Below are 15,018 nucleotides of genomic sequence, written 5' to 3'. Positions count from 1 at the left end.
AATTCGCCTACTGTGTTCAATACTGAAAAAAGTGAAATTGTTTGATTTGTTATCTGTTGAAATAAAACAAACTACGAAGGCGTTATATATTTTTAACGTATGAAATGCACCTGTTTGTATACATCTAACAACGATTCATCTAAATTCACACGTTTTATATTCACACAAAATATATATTTAAGCACAATTATTTATTTCAATTTACTTTTTTCTTTGGAACAACGCAGATTATTTCATCGCTAATATTTTTGAGTGCCATGGCAATTGAAATCCTTCAAAAGTGATCACTATTTTGTACCTGATCCTCACGAACATAATTGATAACGACTTACCAGCATTTTTTTCGGACTTGAAGGTGCTGTACCGCCTTCCTAACAAAAACCAGAATCATTGCTGCGGGTCTCATTGCGTATAATATTGGCGCCCGGTGGCGGTTTTGTTCATCACCAACACCTCCACTGCCACCGGCAACACTGCCGCCGCCGCCGCCAGAAGCTGCTGAATTCAATTGAGTTCATACTCAAGGCGCTGGTACATTCATCACTCGTTGTTTCATCGGTTTATTTCGGTGGAACCGCTTTCTCACTATCTTCACTATCATCGTCCGAGTCCTCATCGGAATAACGATTTTTTCACATTTAGGAAGAGGACGCCGTAGCGACTAGAGGGTAGCGCGGTGCTTGTTCTTTCACATATAATTTACGCGTCGTATCGATTTTCACTTTTTTCTAGATGGAACAGACTGTGCAGCCGCAGCGGCTGCGGCCTGTTTCTCCTTGCGGTGACGTTGCTTAATTTTCTTTTTCATGCTGGGTGTGAAATTATTCCAACCGTCTACACTGCTATAATCGAAATCACTATCTTCCGTCTGAATAATTGAAATTGTCGTCACTATTATCCGCAGGACGATCCTTTATAATCTTCTAGATCTGCGTCAACGTGTTGAACGCCTGTGCCAAATTCGATACTGTGGCGAACTTTGATAGATTACCGCCGCATGTGTTGCCTTTGTTGATGGCGATATCGGCTGGTTGGTCTTCGTTCGTTTTGTTGCCGCTAATTTGCTGTTCTTGGCGAATTGTTGTTTGATTTTCGTCGTGCTCGTTTTTGCCAGCCAAATTTGTGGTTGTAGCTGCTGCTGCTGCCGTCGTCGACTTTGCTGCTGCGTTGACTTTGCCAGAGCCGTTTGTGGCTTTCTTTTTGCTGTCGGGCGTCTTTTTGTTGTTGGTGTTTGCATTTTGTTTTGCCGGCGATGCATTTGATTTTGCAGGTGCCTTTGCAATAAATTGATCGGCGTTGATGACAGCTGTTGGTGATTGTTTTGCTTTGGCTTTAGTTGGTGGTGTGGTTGTTGTTGTTGCCGCCGCTGTGGTTTTGGTGGGTGTTTTCTTTTTCAGTGGCTTTGCCTCTGCAATGTCTGTTGCTATCTTTGTAACAGGCGTGGCGGCGTTCGATTTTGTTTCCGCTGTTGCCACCGGTTTTATTTCCGGTTGCTTTGTGGCCGCGGTAGGGGGTGCTGATGCAGCAGTAATTTTGGCATTGCTTTCAGTTTTGTTGGTTGTCAAAGTAAGTGGCTTTGCCAACAACGTTGGGGCCTGTTGGTCATTTGTTTTCGACGTCGTCGTTGTTGTTGTTGTTGCTTTTGTTGTCGTTGATGTTTTATTAATGTCTAATTCATCTGTTTTGTTGGCGCTGTTGTTGCCTTTGGCTTGTGTTGTTTGTTTTGCCATCGTCGTCGTTGTCGTCGTTGCCGCCGTCTTTTGCTCTTCTTGCTCTTGTCGTTCAGGTGACTTGGCCTGTTGCCCGGTTATTTTTGTCATCGCCACGGTTGTGGCAGTGGTGGTCGTTGTTGGGCTATCTAAATTTGTCGTTTTTGTTTCCTTGGAGTCCATAGATATTTTATTATTAGGGGTTTTATCGGCTATTTGGGGTTTAACCTCAGATTTGTTGTCTTTTGTTTCCTTCGGTGAGAGGGTAGCTTTGCTGGCTGCATCCGAAGATTTAGGAGAGGTAATTTTCTTTTTCAGTGGAGAAATTTTCTTTACCGATTTCTCGTCTTCCTTTGTTTTCGTATTGACATATTTTTTCCAGGGAACCTCCTTTTTCTCTTCGCCCACCTCCTTTTTGTCTTTTGCGTCTTTCTTTAACGCCGACTCATTCGAGTTCGAACGTTCCATCACAGTTTTGGCTGCCTGTTCAGCGGCCTCTTTCAAATTTTCCTGTTTTTGTTCAGCAACGGAGGCCTTAATTTCATCTAAATTAGAAACTTCTTCAGCTGTGGTAGATTCCAGCAATTTTTCACGTTTCTGCCAGAGGGTATCCAATAGCTCTTGTTTACGTTTATTCATGTAAAGAGTTTCCCGACTACCAATTTGGGCCCAAAAATCTTCACCACTATCGGATTTTTTAATAGCTTTGCGTATGGGTTTGGGTGTAGCCACTTTTGGTTCTTCGACGGGTACCTCGATTTGGGATATTTTGTTTGCACCAATTTCCGGTTCCTCGGTTATGACTTCTTTGAGTGGTGTTTGCGGAGTTTTGGGAGTACCGGGAGGAGATTTCAGTTCTACAGTTATTGAATTGGATTTTTCGAGTATTTTATTAACAGGTTTGGGTTTTGCAACACTATCCAAAGATTGTGAAGTTTTCAAAGGTCCTCCAAGGTTTTTGGCCTTTTCATTTTCGTTTGTTTTCAAAGGTCCTGCTAGATTTTTGGATTTTTCCGTTTGGACTTTAGGTTCAGTTGGACTTTTAAGTTCTATAGTTATGGAATTGGATTTCTCTAGCATTTTTGGAGTTGGTGGTGTTGTAACACCACCGGCATCCAAAGACTGGGAGTGTTTTAAGGACTTATCTTCATTGAAAATCACAGAGGTTGTTGAGGTGTTGGGTTCCACTTTCACGTTTTCTTCCTTGGAGAATTTCAATTTTGATGGCTTCAATTCCACTTGAAGGGAATTTAATTTTTCCAGAGGTTTCTTGGTGTTATCCAATTCGGGCGTTTTTAATTTACTTGGTGTAGTAACTTTTGGCGATTTCGGTGCATCCTCATTAGTAATAATAGCTTTAAGGGGAGTTTTTGGAGTTTTGGGTTCCATCTCATCACACTTCTTTGAAGTGTCTGCTATTTGCTCCGATGCCATAGTTGTTGTTGGTGTTTTGGGAGAATCTAATTTTTTCTCTGCTGCCTTGATTTTTGTGGGAGTTTTGGGAGAATCACTTGATTTTTTATTCAAAATCTTAGCTGTTTTGGGAGTTTTTGGTTCTTCATCTTGTGGTTGAACATCCTGCCTCTTCACTTCCTCCACAGCGGCCTCATCGAAAGTGAAAATTTCTGCAGTGGTTGTTTGCAAAGGTTTCTTTGTTTCACTTTGCAATTTTTTCTTTGGCGATGCTTGGGGCTTTGGCAGGGGGGACATAAACCCCTCTGGCAACTCTGCTGGTTCCTTGGCCTTGGTGGCCTTTTTCACACTCTTCTTCTTGGGCAATTTGAAAACTTTATGAATTTCATGGTGCTCTTCCACCGTTTCCACATTGACGGTGAATTTGGGTATGGTGGTTGAATCGGTTTCTTCTGCTGCCGTTGGTTCCTTGGCGACTTTGGCAACCAAACCTATAGAACAAGAAGGATCATTTTCTACTTCCACAATGGCTGTAATTTTATGCCTTATTTTCTTGCCTTTCTTGGAGAGACGTTTCGAGGAGGAAGAGGGGTGCTTCTTCAAAACACCTCCACCATCCGAACTGTCATGACTATCACGCCTTTCCAAGTTGATCACCTGAAACGTTCCCGATGGTGACTTCTGCACTTGATTCAATAGCTGTTGTTCCTGTATGAGGCTAGCTCTTCGCCTCAAGGCTCCCGCATTGAGATCATCGTCAATTTTATCCGAAGAAATATCTTCACAAATATCATGGAAAGTGGGACATTGTGGTATGCTGAGCTTGCGCACAGTTTGCATATCGCTATCCAATTCGAGAATTACTTCTTCATAATTTTGTTCAATTTCGGGATTTTCCAATTCCGATTTCGCCGTCTCACTTTCCATATCTTTGAGTTTCTTTTCTTCAGGTTCAGGGTCCACATAGAGATCTTCAACTTTTTGGCGGTTCCGCTCTTTGCTGCGAGATCGTATGGTGGATAGTCTTACAACAGGGCGGTTGCGTTTTATTGTGGAACGATTACGATGTGCGGTGGGTTCTTCGGGAGTCTGAGTATCGTATAGTGTTGTTGTGGGTGTAGTGTTTGTGGTTTGAGGTTTTGTCTCTTCTTGTTGCTCCTGCTCTTGTTGTGGTGCCGGCACACGGGCGTGAGCACTCATGATATTGGCCATTTCGGATTCATGATCCCGCTGAGCCTGCCGCAATGCCTCTTCTTTACGTTTGCGATATCGATTTGCCGATACATCAATGTCGGCGGTGTTTATCAGTATTGGTTTGGGTGGTGTATATTTGGGTGTGTGATGGTGGTGGTGTATTGGTGTACTGCTGGTACTGCTCGCATAACTGGTGTATTTGGGTGAGTTTATACGTGTCAGGGGTGATAGGGCACTGTGTCGTGATACACTTATCAATGGTGAAGATTCTGTGATGGTACTCAGCTTTGGCTGATAACGTGATGATGAAGTCAGGCCATGGGTAGAGTATGAAGGGGTGCGTGGTGCCGATATGGGTACCACATAGGAGCCGGATATGGCCCGATTATATGTTGAGGTATAAGGGCTATAGGTGGAGGCCGAACTGATGCTACTGGAACCCGGATAATAGGGTGAAAAGAGGGGCGTACTGCCACCACTATAGAAATAATTTGAATCACTGTACAACGGCATGTTTACTTTATTTTCAAAATATTTTTTAAGATTTTCTTTGTAATTATTTTTAATTTCTTTTCACTTGTGCTTCTTCTATTTTTTTCCTTTGTATATAAGCAATTATTTGAAATATTTATTTTGCTATGCACTTTGTTTCATAATTTATTTTTAAACATATCCTCTAACAGTTGTTTTGTTTTCTTTGGTTGCAGCATTCTTTGCACGCTTGGTTCAGCTACCGTAAAATCGGCGTATGTTTTTTTTTTGTTGTTGTTTATTTTGCGTTTCGATTTTTTCTTTTATTTTTAGTTGCTGTTGTTGTTGCTGTGGCTCTAAAAATAATTGTAAAATAATTATATTTGCACTTCTTTTATTTTATTTTTAAATTAAAAACTCAACAATTCCGAATTCGTCAACGAAAACGACAACAGGCAAATAAAATCGACGACGGAACTCACGGAAAATACGAACGAGCGAACAAACGAACAGCGCGTAATGAATCGTCTAAATGGACTGAACCAGAAGAGCTCTTTTCCACGGTGAATTTTTCCACACACTAAAATAAATTATTTATTTCATTTTTTATTTTTTTGCTTTCCACCACACAGTGATGCCGACGATGGTCGTTGGATATTCACATTCACGTTTTTCTCCCGTGTAATATGGTTGTTGTTTTTGTAATTTTTATATTTCGTATAAAATATATTTGTTGTATAATATATTTAATTATTACTATTGTTGCGAACGGAATCTATGAAAATTATGCAATATTTGTTTTTTTTTGTTGTTCGTTCCTTGTTTAAAATTTTATTTGTTTATTTGATTGAGTGTTTCTTTTTTTAATATATATTCAGGGTCTATATCTGACAATATTCGTTTTTTATATTGCTCTGTTAATGAAAATAAAATTTTTTTCCCACTTTATTAACTTTTCTTAATTGGCAAAAAATTAATTTGACGATTTTGTTGTTTTTGTCTGTTTTTGGATAGGGAAGTGTGCCACAAACATGTGGCGAATCAAATGATATTTGGTGCAGTTTTTACGTTGACATGTGCCCTGACATCTTGTCTTGTTTATTTTTTGGTGGGCGTGTATATAGACTATTTTTGCGAAAGAAGATTTAAAATCCATAAATCCTATATTGTGATATTTTGAAATTTCAAATTTATGGATCGGCATGATGTTATTTGATGACGTTATTTTTCCTTTGATTTTGAAGGTCATGTGTGTTAGTAATTTAGAGATTTTACTTTCAAACATTGCTTGAATTGATTATGATAACATTTTTCTTTATTTAGATACAATTTTGAAAAATTTGGGGAATTAAAGATTTTGCTCTCTTAAACAGAAGCAGTTTTTAAGATACAGTTTGGAGTTTTTAAGACGCCACAGATATACACAAATTATTACAAAAATTTAAATTATCTCATATATATTTCACATTTGGATCTCTTTTTGAAAACGAATCGAAAAATTTATAATAATTTTTGTGGAGGAAAGGTTCAGAATAATAACCTTGTCGTTACTCATCTTTGAAATAATAAAGAGGAAAATAAATTGACAAACTGGTGTTTTTGTTTCTCTAATTTAAGAAAAGTCCTATTTCCGATCACTAGAATATCCGAAACCCAAAATTCCAATTAGAAAGAGTACATATCTAGCTTTGGAATGGATTGGATTATATACTTCCCTCAAAAATTAGCAAAATGGAGAACATAGGAAAATAATTTTTTGGAACCAAGAGTGTAGGGGTGCCCTTGTGCGTCATTGATGTTAATATATGTAATTTGGGTCACAAAAAAATATTCTCTACAAAATAAGGTTGTGAAGCTCTTCCCACTGTTGAAAGTAACAAAAATTATTTGGTCTTGGGTTCATTTATTTACAACTTAGAGGCATTAAATTTAATCGCTGTAGTATATTTTTAAGAATTTGCTGTAACTTCCATTGGAGCTTTAGGACTTTCCGCAGCACTTTTAATTCAAATTTCTGGTTTTTGTCCCACATCTTCCATACGGATGAATTTAAATGTTCATCCGTATGGCATTCTAAAATCTAGTCATCTATCAGGGAGGAAACTAACTAACTACTATAGAGAAACTTACTCAGGTTCTATAACGAACAAAATACAGGAATGAAGTGGTACCGTCATATGGGACAATGATAAAACTGTACCTACATTGATAATTGCTATGCCAAATTTCAACACATTTGCTTGGAAAATGTGTCTATATGGGTACAATGTTAAAGCAGAGATTTGTTAGCCATCCTAGAAATAAAATTCCCACTTAAGGGAACCCCCCCCATTCTCGATTTTAATTTTTCAAGATTTTCAACGGGCTGGTAAATCAATACCAATGCTTGTTAAGGTTTGTAACTTTGCACATATATATTTGAAGATTTAAAAGATAAGAAAAATAATTTACAAAAAATGTTTGTTATTGTTTTTTGTAATTAAAGAAAAGTCCTTATTTTTGATGGCGGGCATGATAACTCCTAACTAGAACATCGCAATCCGAAAACTCCAACGGTGTTAGAAAGAGTACATGTTTGCCTCTGGTATCAACTAAGATTATTGACCTCGATCTAAAATTATCAAAATGGTGGACCTTTGAAAAATCGCCAAAAACCAATTTAAAAAATAATGAAGATCTTCACCGATTGTCGTTATCCTAGTTCATACGATAGCTATACACTCACAGAGAAACGTGTAAAAATTTGGAATGGGTTGGGTTATTAGTTTTTGAGTTATCGTGCCCGCCATTCGCAAAAAAATGTTTAGAGAAAAACGCGTTTAATGTTTGAGAAGCCCTTCAGCCGTCACTTGATGCTGACGCAATAAATCGGCTATATCTTCAAGAGTTCTTGAGATTTTCACTTGAAATTTTGTAGGGGCATTCTTGAAGTAGTGTAGATTCGAATTATATCAACAAACATTTTGACCCCGAGAATTGGGGGGGGGGGGTCCCCTTAAAGCCTCTTCGATTGGAAAATGCGTTCATTATGGTGATTTTGTCTGGCAGACAGACGAAACAAAATTACGCCATTCGTTTGTTACAATGGGACCAAAATATGTTAATCGATTTAAAGCAAATATCAATCGTGCACCTGTTGAATATTTGGAGCCTAATAAACACGAAGTCGGTCGGAAATTCTACACGCAATTACGTCATTACATTCTGAAAAAAAGCATGAAGAGTTCGGTGAACCATTTACTTAAAATCGGATGAAAATAGATATGGATGAACCGATTTCAACGAAACTTGCCACAGGTTAGGTTAGACTAATTTCAGAACGTTTTGTTCCTAAGGGACATATTTTGGGTTATTGGGTCCTACATAAAATCGGACGAAACCATATGTGGGAGCTATATCTAAATCTATACGGATTCCAACAAAGCTTGACACACGTTTGATTATACTATCTCAAGTACGTTGTGCAAAATTTTGTGTCAATCGGTCTACTTTTGAGTCTTTAGTGGACCATTTATTTAAAATCGGACGAAAATAAAGTTTGTATAACATGTTATGTTATACAAACATTAGCACATTGTGCAAAATTATGTGGCAAATCGAAGGACATTGGTGCACCATTTACATAAAATCGGACGAAGTTATATATGGGAGATTTATCCAAATCTTTGTCTAAATCTTTATCTATGCCAAATTTTGTGCAAATTGAAGGATATATAGGGACTTTGGTCCACTATTTACATCACATCAGCCGAAAATATATATGGGAGCTAAATCTGAACCGATTTCCACGAAATTTAACACATATCGTTCTAAACTTAATTCAGTACGCTGTGCTAAATTTTGTGCAAATCGAAGGATATATAGGGACTTTGGTGCACTATTTACTTTAAATCGGACGAAAATATATATGGGAGCTATATCTAAATTTGAACCGATTTTCCCCAAACTCACCACTCATCATTCTATACTCAATTCAGTACGCTATGCCAAATTTCGTGCAAATCGAAGGATATATAGGGACTTTGGTCCACTATTTACCTCAAATCAGCCGAAAATATATATGGGAGCTATATTTAAATCTGAACCGATTTCAACGAAATTTAACATATATCGTTCTAAACTTAATTCAGTACGCTGTGTCAAATTTCGTGCAAACCGAAATATATATAGGGACTTTGGTACACCATTTACATTATATCGGCCGAAAATATGCAGCAAGTTACGTCAAATTTCATGCAGATCAAAGGATATATAGAGACTTTGGTACACTATTTACATTAAATCGGTCGAATATATATGGGAGCTATATCTAAATCTGTACCGATTTTCAAGAAATTTTGCACACATCATTTTAGACTCATGTTAGTACGCTATGCCAAATTTCCTGCAAATCGATATATAGGGACTTTGATGAATCATTTACCTTAAATCGGTCGAATAAATATATTGGAGCTATATCTAAATCTGAACCGATTTTCCCAATTTCAATACGGTTCGTCCTTGGGTCAAATAAGTAACCTATGCCAAATTTCATCAAATTCGGATCATAAATGCGAAATCTACTTTGTTTACAATTTAACATGGACAAACAGACAGACGGACGGACATGCATAAATCGACTTAGAAAGTGATTCTATGTATATTCTCAAAAAGAACCATGTGTCAATCTCGATTCCTTTTGCCTGTTACAAACATATACACAAAGACATAATACCCTGTACCACAGTGTGGCGAAGGGTATAAAAATAAATATTTTATTTTTTTGCAAGAAAAACGTTAAAGTTCAATAGAATTGGAAATGACGGGCCATATTTTTAAACTTAAATAATTAATTTTTTAACACGTTTTCTAGAACTATGGTCATCCTATCGATTTGGTTGAAAATCACGATAAAACTCACCAAAATACCGATTAATGGGCGATCCGTTTATACATAGCCTACACCTAAACTTAAGTCAATATGGAAAATGTTTGGTACGAAGATTTTACACTCAATGAGAGTTCCAAATACTAAATTATAGGAAATTTAGTTCAAAAAAGGTGCACAAAATCCCCAAAATATCGAAATTAGAGATGGTACAAATGTATGAGGATTAAATTGATAATTTTTGGTATGAATATGTGCTACACAATGCGAAGTTGAGACACAATGGTTGAAGTTGAGACTATTATCTTCCAATTTTACCATCATAACGTGGAGGGTATTCCGTTTGCAACACATCGAAATATTTACCAGAGACCCCATAAAACATTAGAATAAAATTCTATGTCGTTTTAGGCCTGTCCGTCTGTACTATCGTACCGATATTAGTTTAAGAATACTTCTTTAGAAAATGTACTGCCCCTATATAAAGGACTACAAAATTTACAACATATATCTATACATTTTAGAATTTCTGGTAAAAAAATGTCAAGGCCCAGTTTTCGTAAACCTGCATCCCTCTTCCAGAATGCAATATTATCATTAATTGATCGTAGAACATTTAAATTACTTTACCACCTTTACTTAACGGCAAAGCAATATTCCCTGCCTATATTTGCAGAAATCCACGGTAATTTTTAAATGAGCACATAAATTCTTTTTATGGACGGTGTATGCAATTCCAGGTCACCGTAACCTTATTATAGTAGGACTATTAATTTCTTAGTAAATTTGACAAATTAGTGGACATTTTAAAGTTTTGTTCAGACTCAAATCCTCCATCATAAGGCATTTCTCGAAGTAGTGGTCGGAAATATTTTTGATCGGAATAAATGTCAATGTCGTTTTTGCCATGACCGTCTATTTGTTAAAAACATCTGGATACAGCATGCAATATTTAAGACAAAGCTTTGGAATTTCAAATCGGTAAAGCCCCCGCTCGTACTCAGCGTTTTGAAAGTTTGAACCGCATTTTCCAATCTCGAAAAAGCAATAATTTAGCATGGCGGTTAAACAACTAAATTGTCTAAATCCAGCCATAGTCCATATCTTGACATTTATGTGTCCACCATAAATTATTAATATATACAAAATTATTTCGTATATATATTTTCATATTTGTGAATCTTTAGAGTTTCTAATTAAATACATATTGTCCTTTCCAAATTGATAATGGGGGATCTAAAAAAAATTTGGACCAATGCAACTTCACTTCTACAAACATTTTTTTCGAACATCAACGTTTCTAAGGTTTGGTTATGCTGCCGGTAAAACTTTAAAACTCCGGTAAACAATTGAAAAGACTACTGTATGTTGAGTTAACAAATACACACACACCCATTCACACAAATCTTCAAACCGATGGTGACATTAAAATAACTTTCGAATTTCCGAATCGAAAATGATCAGCAGAAAACACACAAAAAACTTGTATTTATTTGTAAAAGTACATCCCTTTTTAGATACTTAGATCATCGAATCGACTATAAAAATAATATTTTCGTATCACATGATGGCGTTGAGAAGATGATCATGATGGTGATGCTAATACGGTTGATTATTTTATTTTGTGCACTGTTCCTTTGTTGGTGGTCTGCATTTATTAATAACAGCAACAACAACAACCATTAAAAGCCAATCAGATAAATAATATTTATGATGACAGTTAACATTTGTGCCGTTTAAACGATAATACGTTAAATTCAAATTGACAAGAAACTCATGTTTGAACTTTTCTTCATTGACGACGATTGTCCGAATCGATAAAAGAATAATTATTTTGCCAACAGTTTTTTTCTTCGAAATGCCATAAGAAAAATTAGAATTTTGTTTTTATAAATAAATTTTGAAAATATTATCTATTTGCTGTTTTTTTTTTCTTTCACAAAAATAAAATTTTGGGTGTTGCACAGAAGTATCTCAACGTTGAGTCCGACAGGTATACCACATTCACGCAAACATTTTCAATGACGTAAGACTCAGTTGGTTGCTCCCACAAAAAAGGCGAAGTTCTAGAAGAATTTTCTTATGGCCAGGTAGATGTTAAAGATATTCGGGAGACTTGTCACCAACCACACTTTTATTTTACTCTTTTTTTTAAGCACCAAATATCATTTGAATTTGTGTTTTTTGGAAAATTTTAAAATTTTATTTTCATGTTTTCGGTTTTTTTGTATTTTTATTAGTTCATAAACATTTTTACAAAGAATTTGATTTGATTTATTCTAATAAAATAGCCATTATTTGCTATCATAATCTGCCAGAATTAGACACACACTTGCACGATTTATGTATTCAGAATTTGTTATTTTAAAAACGAACCGCTTTTTCAGAATTCACCGCAATAACTGAGACAATATTTCAAAAAATCTGTTCTTCTGTTCGCTGAGACGACGACACAAATTTTCTGCAAAATGTTCGAAAATCTTTTTTAATTTATTTTTTTCATGCAGTGTTAAGACGTTTTTTCTCCTGTGTTTTTTTTTCGGCCAACAACAACACAAGTATATATTGAGAGTATTATGCGAGTTCATGTGAAAACAGGCAAATAAACAGTGTTGCCGTAGCGCGAAGATTTCGAAATTTATGAGATTTCTCACTCAGTGAAAAACAAGCAGAAACCGGAACAACTGGCCGAATTTAATGATTTATTTCTTATTTTTTTTTTAATGAATTGTCAATTAAAAATATCTAAAATCCGTCAAAACATTGACCTAAATTGAAATGTTTCTGCACAGATGTTTTTTAACCTATAAGAATCCGGAATGCCAAATTAACGTCCCTTCAGTTGGAACACGGAATGACAAATTAAAGCATCTTCGATTGGAAAATGCGTCTAAAACTTTAAAGTAATAAAAATCGAGTGGTGTTGTCATATGACAAAAAGTACTAAAATGTACTAAATTTTGTACTATTTGTTTGTATACGAAAAGTACTGTGTGGTACTATATTTGGTACAGTTTTAATTTTGAGGTACGGATAAATTTGGAATTCCGAAATTTGCTAAAAACATTACCACCAGAGTGTAGGGTAGGGATATGTACGCAGATTTCGATTTTTTTTAAATATTTCTACGAAAAGTACTGTTGGAGTGTAGGATTGGGATATGGAAGTAGTTTTGGAAATTCATACTTAAGAGAACTAAATGGTACTAAACTTGGTACAATTTGAATGAATCGATAGAGCTGGAATACTGAAATCTGGAAATTTATGGTACTATTTTCGGTTTCACCACACTGTTGTACAGGGTATTATGTCTTTGTGCGTATGTTTGTAACAAGCAAAAGGAAACGAGATAGACACATGGTTCCTTTTGAGAATATGCATAGAATCACTTTCTGAGTCGATTAAGGCATGTTCGTCCGTCTGTCCATGCTAAATTGTAAACAAAGTACTGGTCGCATTTATGATTCGAATTGGTTGAAATTTGGCACAGGTCACTTATTTGGCCTAAGGACGAAACCTGTTGAAATTGGGAAAAGTCGGTTTATATTTAGATATAGCTCCCATATATAGTTTCGTCCGATTTAATGTAAACGGTCCCTATATATCCTTCGATTTGCACGAAATTGGACACAGTGTACTTAATTAGGTTTAGAATGATGTGTTTTAAGTTTCCTGAAAATCGGTCCAGATTTAGATATAGCTCCCATTAATATTTTCGTTGGATTTAATGTAAATAGTGTACCATAGGTCCTATATATCTTTCGATTTGCATGAAATTTGGCAGAGCGTACTTAATTGAATCAGTAATGAATCAGTAATTATGTATGTTAAGTTTCCTAAAAATCGGTTCAGATTTATATATAGCTCCCATATATATTTTCGTCCGATTTAATGTAAACGGTCCCTATATATCCTTCGATTTGCGCGAAATTTGGCACAGGGTACTGAATAAAGTCGAATCACTTTCTGAGTCGATTAAGGCATGTTCGTCCGTCTGTCCATGCTAAATTGTAAACAAAGTACTGGTCGCATTTATGATTCGAATTGGTTGAAATTTGGCACAGGTCACTTATTTGGCCTAAGGACGAAACCTGTTGAAATTGGGAAAAGTCGGTTTATATTTAGATATAGCTCCCATATATAGTTTCGTCCGATTTAATGTAAACGGTCCCTATATATCCTTCGATTTGCACGAAATTTGGCACAACGTACTGAATTAGGTCTAGAATGATGTGTTTTAAGTTTCCTGAAAATCGGTCCAGATTTAGATATAGCTCCCATTAATATTTTCGTTGGATTTAATGTAAATAGTGTACCATAGGTCCTATATATCTTTCGATTTGCATGAAATTTGGCAGAGCGTACTTAATTGAATCAGTAATGAATCAGTAATTATGTATGCTAAGTTTCCTAAAAATCGGTTCAGATTTATATATAGCTCTTATGTTCGACCGGTTTAATGTAAATGGTGCACCAATGCCCCTATATATCTTCCGATTTGCACGAAATTTGGCACAGGGTACTGAATAAAGTCTAGAATAATGTAGGTAAAATTTCGTGAAAATCGGTTGAGATTTAGATATAGCTCCCATATATATTTTTGTCCGATTTAATGTAAATAGTACACCAAAGTCCCTATATATCTTTCAATTTGCACGAATTTTGGTATAGTGTACTGAATAAAGTCTAGAATAATCTGTGCTAAGTTTCGTGGAAATCGGTTCAAATTTATATATAGTTCCCATATATATTTTCATCCGATTTAATGTTAATGGTACACCAAAGTCCCTATATTACTTTCGACGTACACGAAATTTGGCATAGTGTACTGAATTAGGTCTTAAATGATGTGTGTTAAGTTTCCTGAAAATGGTCAAGATTTAGATATAGCTCCCATATTTATATTCGTCCGATTTTACACAACGTTTTAAAGTTAGTATAACCTTGAAATTAGATATAAATTCTGCATCGAATTCCCCAGGTGGGTCCGCTTGGCACAAAATTTTGCACAACGTACGGAAGATAATATAACATAAAGTATGACAAGTTTTGTTGAAATCGGTTCAGATTTAGATATAGCTCCTAGATATAGGCACTCTAGGCTCAATTCAGTGCGTTATGCCAAATTTCGTGCAAATCGAAAGATATATATGGGCTTTGGTGCACCATTTACATAAAATCGGACGAAACTATATATGGGAGCTATATTTAAATCTGGACCGATTTCCTACAATTTCAATAGGGTTCGTCCTTGTGCCAAATTTCACCCAAATCGGATCATAAATGCGACCTGTACTTTGTTCACAAAAATACATGGACGTACAGACGGACATGCGTAAATTGACTCAGAAAGTGATTCTATGC

The 15,018-nt window shown here is 36.0% G+C and overlaps 1 pseudogene; it reads right to left on the bottom strand.

Annotated features, from left to right (window-relative positions):
- Positions 1 to 332: 332 nt before the first annotated feature.
- On the bottom strand, positions 333 to 4,850 carry LOC133324826 (serine-rich adhesin for platelets-like; annotated as a pseudogene).
- Between the last annotated feature and the right edge of the window lie 10,168 nt (positions 4,851 to 15,018).

This window comes from Musca vetustissima, unplaced genomic scaffold (genome assembly GCF_032173495.1).
Source record: "Musca vetustissima isolate MV318-11 ecotype Yass unplaced genomic scaffold, APGP_CSIRO_Mvet_v1 utg29760, whole genome shotgun sequence".
In the NCBI taxonomy this organism is placed as follows: domain Eukaryota; kingdom Metazoa; phylum Arthropoda; class Insecta; order Diptera; family Muscidae; genus Musca; species Musca vetustissima.
This window is presented reverse-complemented; position numbering and strand designations above follow the sequence as displayed.